The sequence below is a fragment of the Pezoporus occidentalis genome, unplaced genomic scaffold, assembly GCF_034315485.1.
Source record: "Pezoporus occidentalis ecotype Australia unplaced genomic scaffold, CSIRO_AGI_Poc_V1 ctg64, whole genome shotgun sequence".
In the NCBI taxonomy this organism is placed as follows: Eukaryota; Metazoa; Chordata; class Aves; order Psittaciformes; family Psittacidae; genus Pezoporus; species Pezoporus occidentalis.
In genome coordinates, this window is record NW_026915987.1 from 2,275,043 (window position 1) to 2,283,415 (window position 8,373).

General features: G+C 46.3%; 1 long non-coding RNA gene across 1 annotated transcript; it reads left to right on the forward strand.

Moving 5' to 3' along the window:
- Positions 1-623: 623 nt before the first annotated feature.
- On the forward strand, positions 624-1,821 carry LOC134174951 (uncharacterized). Its single transcript, XR_009968851.1, has 2 exons — positions 624-1,033; positions 1,586-1,821. It is a non-coding gene; the product is annotated as an uncharacterized LOC134174951 (long non-coding RNA).
- Positions 1,822-8,373: the final 6,552 nt, after the last annotated feature.

The window sequence follows — 8,373 nt, forward strand, 5'->3', positions numbered from 1 at the left end:
AGGAGGATGCTCAAATCACCATCTTGCCCAGGGATTCAGCTTCTGGAGGCTGATTCCACCTCACACATTCAAAGTGCCCTTAGAATTCCTTCTCCTCACAGTTCTCTGAGCTCTGCCCGATGTGCCCTGCTGTGGTTTTGGTAGGCAATTTGAATGGTCAAAAAGGTCGATCACACTGCTATAATTAAGATGATGCCAGACTAGATTAAATGACTTGACTCATTTGCATGCCGATTGCAATCATCATCTTTGCTATAAAAGCCTCTGAAGCTAATGGAGAATCTCTGCTACTGCTGGGCTGACCTGAAGGGGTGGGAAAGTCTGATCCTGTTGTGGAAGGGTTGATGGCAGTTTATGCCATGTACCATCTCACCAACAGCAGGCAACAGCAGGAGGAAAGAACGCACCAAGGCTCAGGCAGTACTTCAAGGCTGCAGCAAGCCAAGAGAGATTGAAGCCTTTCTCTGCATCCCAAAGGAAACACAGGGATGCACGTCCATGGGAACCCAAAGTGCAAAGTTAAGAGCAAAGCAGCAGCACTGCAGGCGAGAGAGGGATGAAATGTTCTTCTGACCTTTTGCTTTTGAAGTCAAATCCCAGACTGGTTTGGTTTGGAAGGGACCTTAAAGCTCATCCAATTCCAATCCCCTGCCACTAGGACAGGTTGCCCCAGGCCCCTGGGCCTGAACATAACTATCCAAAGCAATTCCTGCTGCAGCACCAGGCTGGAAGGGTGACAGAGGGAAAACAATTCATTTGAGTCACCTGAACTGATTTTCAGGCAGGTCAGGCTTAACAGGGCTAGAGAAGAAGTGATTTGTAATGTTTGGAGAAATGAAATGGTAATACATCAGATGCTGTTTCATCCTGTAAGATACTTATTGCTGCTTTTTAAATGAATGTCTAGGTACCAATATTTGGGGGAGATGCTGGACACAGCATGTATGGAGGTTTTGCAATTTCTGGCTCCAATTTACTCCAGCAAGAAAGTAAAAGGAGTATTTGTTGGCAAAAATAAAACCACCTCCTTGATGTGTTGATCGCTTTCTATTGCAGTTGTTTTCTTCAATAGGAGCTGAAAGGCTTTTGAAGCTTGCAAGAGTATGTAACTCTGACCTTATTTTGGAATCAAATCTGTGTTTATGGCTCCTGGCACGGAAAGAATAGCCTTGATTTTCTCTGTAGTAATACACTGGTGTTTAATTTGAGCCTTGGGTTTCATGGGGTCTATCTGAGCATCATGTCTCTGGGGTAGCTATGTCACTGCTCCCAGACCTGTGAACACCCAGAGCACATACACAGGGTGTCACTGAGATCTGATACAGCTGCATGAAGAAATCTGCTCTCCTGCAGGCCTTGCTCCTCTGCTGAGAGTTGAGTTATTGGGGGATGCTGTGACATTTCAATGAAGGTAGGATTGGAAGAGCTGTACTGATACTGGGGATTTTGAGAGCTCTCCTTGTTCGGTCACACCAGTAAAGCTGTACTGAGACTGCACAAATGTCTGTTCACACAACACAAATGAGGGACTCATCTAAACCCAATTAAAATAAATACTTTGTATTTTGTTTTGTTTTGCTTTCAGGTAAAATACCCTGTCAGGATCCCACCACTGTTACTCACTGCTAGAGGAAGGATTTGTTCACGTCTGTGGGTTAGTCCAGAGAAAAAGATGCTCTGAGCAGCAGAGACCCTCCTTTAGCTCAGTGCGCATGGCATAAAGCCCCATGTTGAAGCCCCATGGTTAGGGTTTATTATTATTACCATGGGATTTTGTTTTACTGCACCTATTAAAAACTGAGACCACAGCTCTCAGTAGGATCACCAGAGCATTTTTACCCAGGCATGAAATCCATGGCTGAGAATTCTGTGGCATTTGGACAACAGGTAGATGCAGTGGGGGACTTCCATGGCCTCCTGTCTCCTAAGCCCTGAATCCAAACTATGGTGGCTTATGAATGAAAACAGGTTTGTGTCTGTGCTTTGTGTTACAGCCCAGGACCTCTGGGTTTGGTGTCTCACAGGCATCAGCCCCGTTCAGTGCTCCTGGGCAAAGCACATGTTGGGGAGAGTGTGGCACAAAGGGGCTCTGCTGCTTGCGGGGTGTGTAGTGGGAGAGGACAGGGCCAGCACATCTGGGCAGATGTGCAGGTGGGACTGGGAAAAGAGGAGATATGTGGTGGATGAGTGCATACTGACACATGCTACACATCCCTTATTTACACAAGCTCAGCAACATACACAAAGGGAGAAGATGGGCGCTCCAGCCTCTGTGAGGATGGATTAGAGTGCTTCCCTATGCAACTCACATTCCTCCTCTAGCCACCTTTTCCCCTTTTCATCCCTGAAGTTCATACACGTACACTGACACTTGCATACCTATACTGGGTGGGCTGGAGCTCCTTTTCTGTAGTTACTTTTCCTACGGAAGACACAGTACTCCTCAATGTCCGGAAGGTGGCAAGCTTTCAATGCACATTGCTCTTGTGCTTCCACTCATAGCATCAGCCAGGTTGGAAAAGACCTTTAAGATCACCAAGTCCAACCTTTACCCCACGAATGCCATTAGTTTCCCCAAAGCAAAGAATCTGAGGAAAGTTGGGACTACAGAGCTCTGTTTGTGCATGGGGTGAAAGCCTGTGTTCAAGTGAGACAGAAGGAGAATCGCCTGTGACTGATGAGCAGCATGGATGGCAGGGAAGCCGTGTTTGCTGCAAGCAGGCACAGATAACAGGGCATTTCGTTTGCCACCCTCTAGAGCAAGGCACTGGGAGACAGCAGTGAGACAGGCTGCAGCATGTTCCCGTGCTTTTGGAATAACTGATTTTGCCGCAGCATCCTGCAATAAGAGGCAGGTCAAATCCATCCCCAGCAAAACAAAACCAAAATAGTTTAGAGACAATCCTGTTCTCCCTCTGCATGTTGACATACACACTTTTAATTCCCCCCATCCCATCCTGTTCAGTGGAAACAGTGTTTAACCACACAGACGTGTCCTTGCAGGCTGACAGCAGGAATTATGTGTTTCTGAGAACTAAAGCAAGCACCTACATATTGTGCATCTACAGATGGGTGGTGAAGTGAAGGACGCCACTTCGTTCTACAGACCTGCTCTAGTCACTGTCCAAACCACACAGGGAGCAGCCATAGCAGTGACCTGCCTGTTCCTTCAAAGAGTACAGCTTCCCCTCCTGCTTTGTGCTTATTTAGGCTGTATCCTCAGTGGTTCAGGCACTGTCCATCCAATGTGCTTGTTTGTCACGGGGCCTGTGACATTCCAGTTCTGTTCCAAGGCTCTGAATGTCAGTGGCAGGCAAGAGGGACCCAGGATGGCAGCAGAGCTTCATGGCAGGCAGGCATCTCTGCAGAGCCATGCTCATGGGTGAATTCCTTCCCTGCAATCACAGCATGTGCTGCTCGGAATGAACCTTCAGAGTGGTTTTTCAAGCTTTCCTGACACCGCAACACCCAATGGAAATCCAAAGAACTCATTCCTTCCACACAAGTTTAAATTCTGAATATGCAAAGCCAAAAAAAAAAACCCTCCAGGTAAGCAAAAAACCCTCCAGCTCCCCATGTGAGAGTAACATGGGTAATAATTATTACTTGGGTCGGGTGCTAACTATTCATTTAGGATCTGATGAAAACTTGGCACTTGCTCTGTTGCTCTTTCCTAGTGAAAACAAGGCTCAAGGTAGACAGTTAACTACCAGACAAGCATGAGAGCACCTCTCCTGTGCTGGCACTGCAGCAGGGTGAACTTCCCCTTAGCTCCCGCAGTGAGGACGTGTGCTGGTGTGCCAGGGTTTTGTGGATTCAACCACTATTTTAGGCCACCGATAAGAAACACAGGGAGTGCAGCTCAGGGTGCCTCAAACATGCCTTTAAGAAAAGCACCGTGCCAAGAATCGCTTTTACACATCCCTGCTTCCAGCATCATCCACAATGAGGAACACAATTCTCTTTCCCTCTTCCTTCTGCCTCTAACCCACTGCTGGTGACACCACCAAACGCAGGAATGGAGCTGGAGACACTCAAAAGGATTATTACAGCCTTTATGTGCACTTGGGGGTGCATAACTGAACATAATACCTGGTTAATAAAACCTCCATCCCAGTCTGTTCTTCCCTTTCGGAGCCTCTCCTACAGCCACAGAACTGATTTTCCTTAGATCTTCATCCTTTCCCCCAAAAGTCTTCCTCTTGCCCTTTGAAATCTCTCCCAGCTGGAAAATGTATTTAAATACACTATCTGACAAGAGAAACAGGGCAGTCCAAAAGGAATAGCTGCTAACAGGTAGGGAATTACCCTTCACATTGATAAAAATCAACCCCAGGAAACCAATATGGGATGCCTTTGCAGGATGACTTACACCAGAGCTGCTTCCAGCAATCCCAGCCTGAGAGCACTGTCACTCATGGCAGCATTAAAGTGGCTCCTGTTAATTGTGTCAAACCAAAGCAGTCGTAGCCACCAGCTTCTTCGATTCAAGGCTCTCCTTTGTGGAGTAATCTCTCCTGGTTTTGAGGACTGGTGTCAGCTCTGGAGTATAAAGGGTGTCACTGCAGGTTATCTCTGTGAATTCACACAGTCCTCAGCTTGGCTCGGCAACACTTCCCTGCAGTTCTGAACCCAGGCCAGACCCTTCCAGTTTCAACTTCCAAATGTTTGCCTTAACACCAGTATATTGAGGAAGGACCTCAAATGTAGAGTTTTGGAGAGACTTGAAAATTCTACTTTCCTTGATGGATAAAACCAATTTCTGGAGTTATTCCATGTTGACTTCTTCCCCTCTTCAGGTAAATGTCCTCTGGACTGCAGTAAAAGTAGTCAGAGACAGGGCATGGATCCCGGATAAGCCAGGATGGTTTTAGCCATCCACTCTGAATTGACAAAAATCTTCGGTTCAGTCTCTTAAGCCACACAAAGAGGAGCAGCTTCCAGCAGGCCAGTGGAATGGGCTTCTGCTTTTACAGAACACTATTTCAACCACAGGCTTGCATTTGAAGAAAGGTAGAGCCAGCTCCCAGTGTGGCTGGGGATGGAGGGCTCTGCCTGTCATCATCCCATGCAAAAGAAGTAAAACCAACAGCAGAAGGTAATAGTCCTTCAAATCCTCTTCCAATGCCACAGTGAGTCCAGGCCCAAACAAACTTGTCTCTCTGAGCTTATCAGAAATGCTGCCAACAGCAAGGTTTAGTTACAGAGGGAGTGAAGATTTTCAAAGAGCTTATTTGTCACTTTGGCTTCTCAGGAGCTTCAAAGTCAGATGTCAGATGTCAGATGAACCCAGACAGTGCCCATGAGATGTTACAAATGGGAGCTGCTGGGATCTGGCTGCTTGGCCTAGGCTTGAACCTCTGTTGAAAACCTTCTCTTCCATGTTAGTCAGTAGAGAATTAAACGCATCAGCTGTCCTTTTGCCTCTAGGTTGTAGGTAAGGTTTGGCAGCAGGGCTGGGAGTCATCAAACAACTGCCACAGGGTGCTGAATGTGCCTTTTCCCTGCAAACAACAGTGGGTTTAGGATGGATCCGAAGGAGCGGGGCTGGTCTTGCTTAAGAGCGCCTGCCCTTCCGTCTGTCAGTAGGTCTGGCTCTCTGCCTGAAGGAAGTGAATTTGGAGCTTGTTCTTAATAGGCATGCAACCGATCCAAGTACCAGCATCAATTCCTGACAGCCTCATCAGGGATATCAGCGAATGTGATTGCCTTCAGAATGAACTGACCTCACTGAGAGAGCAGTCTGAGGGAAGCCAGCACTGCCTATTTATAGAGAATGAGAAACTTGGATAGGGAGGGAACTTTGAATGTGTGGCTTAAACGTAGCAGCTGAGAGGTTACCCAGCGTCTGGGAAAGCCCGGGTGCATATGCTTTCTCTGCCTCAGCAATTATCCAAGCATAATGGCACTGGCTGACTTTGCAGGCTTCCTGCAGATCTCCCAGCTCAGACAGGGCAGTAGATCAGACCAGCCTGTGAGTATCTGGACATCATAGAGGAATGCCTATGGTGCCTACTCAGATGAACCACGGTGTTTGTGCAAGGGGAGGTCACTGCTCTGTGCTCACTGCACTCGCTCTGGGTCTGCTATTCAGATCAGTTTGGCTGCACATCCCAACAGGAATTAATTGGTGCCCTCACTGCCTCATTCCTCATGGAGACCCAGGGTGCAGGCAGCTGGCTCCCATCCTCTAGCCAAGTGACAAGTGGAAACTTCCCTGTTCAACGAGCAAGAGGATTCAGTTAAAATACCAAGGACACCTTACCACAAGCAGGGATTACTGTCAGCTTCTCTTCCTGCACGTTGCTGGGCCGAGATACACAGCATTATGGAACTGAGAAGTCAAATCCTGACAACACCTGCCACTGCTTGGAGTGAAAGAAAGGCCCTGTGTCTCCGGAGGCACGTGAATTCCTGACAGCTGTCACACAGAAACATGGAGTTCTCTTCCAAACGGGATCTCATCCACTTCGACTCATGTACATCTATTTTCCAGTCTAAAAATTGTATCCAGTAACTGAAATTACTGAAGTGCATTGGAAGTACAGACTGAAACCAATGGCTTCATGGTAAAGCAGCATTTAATTCCTGCATGAAATATTAGAGGATGCCAGTTTTGTAATTTCCTCCTTGCTTGATCATGATAACACAGTCCCCCAGGCACTGCAGAGCCAGGCAGGAGATGGAAATGGGAGAGGTGCCAGTAATACAAAACACAGTGAAGGAAACAGTGTTCGAGAGTGACTGTTGTGTGATAGGGAATGTTTCGTCTTTTTCTCCATCAAGTTTTTGGAGTGGGGAGAGATAATAATAGATATTTTAAAAGCTTGGAAACAAATCTTAGGATGCTTTAAACCAGCTTCTAAGCAGAGCTTTGCTCATGCTGTAAATCCCTTCCTCTCTGGAGTTTTAAATGCAACAGAAACAGTAAGAAAAGAGTAAGTACCTCCACCTACCCTCTACCATTGGAAAAAGGGAAGGACAGAAAACACAAACCACAGCACTGTGATTTATATTTAGGTTTAACTTCCCTCTGCTAACAGTGGAGTGTACCAAGGGACACTACACTCATTCCTGCTCTGACCTGCTATAGCACTGATACTGGTGTGTCTATTCTTATCCAAAGAGGCTACCCATGAGAGGAGAAGAGAGCTGAGCTAGAAGCCAAGTGACACAGCAGTGCAAGATGGACTACAGTATGTATTTCAACTGTTTACAATGATAATGTGCTCCAGGTCATTATAGCTGGTTAAGGAGATGCAAACTTCCCACCTGTGAGGAAGTTCATCCATGGCTCGAACACATTTCCCATGTCTGAGGTTGATGCAGGGTTGTTTCTGCATTATCATGTATACCAACCAGAGCATGAGCTGAGAGAGAGTCATCTGCTGGCATTTCGTGGAGCTGTGAGGATACCTGGGTGAGTACACACTTATCTGCCATGGACCGATCCTATAACTGGAACAAACAACACTGCCTTTCATATAGCTGTGTGACTCTAATGACATCCTCAAGTTTCAAACATGTCACTCTTGATAGATGATGCACAGCAGAAAATAGAGGCAGAGCCTGCAATCCTGTCATTTGTACTGGTACAAGACAACAAAGAATCATACGTGCTTTCTATAGAGCACCAAAAAGGGCTGTGTATCATATAAAGAAAGCCAGGTATCCTTTGAGTGAGTGGCCAAGGTCTCCAAAATCATAACTCTAAGTAAAGGCATTTACATGGTGATGTAGTCCAGGAGTCTTGAGACTGGAAAAAGACATACCCCTGATCTACTCTCTTTTAGCATCTTTAATGCTGTGTAGAGGATCTCTTCTCTGATTCATTTTGGCATTTCAAACCAAAAAAAAGCTTTGAAAATAAACTATTGAGAGACTGTTAGAACTGAAGTCAGAGCCCTGCGGATTGCCACCTCTAATAATCACTGGAGAGACTGACACTGGGATTTATGGTAAAGGCCAAGAGAGAGGTGTCATCTGAGTCCCTGAAGAGCTGTTAGGGTGTCAAGACCTGCAAGCTGATTCTACCTAATGCTGATGAAAGTCTCCAGCTCACCTACTGTGGTACTTAGATCATATTTATCTACAGTGTCAGAAAATCTCTGTGTCGCCATGGGATTTTAGATGCATCCAAATTACAATTTGGATTAAAACAAAAATATCCTTGCAAATACAACTTAAGGTTGGTCCACAATGCTCAGCCCCAGCATATCCCAGCTTCAAAAATGTTGGTCGTCCAGCTGAGTGCAGTTTCCCATATGAAAACTACAGAGGATGCTCTGCTGCTTTTTGCAGCAGATTCACATTTCCCAGTTTCTCAATGGCCTGGGTTGCTGGTGGGAAGAGAGGAATCTAAAATAAGAGATG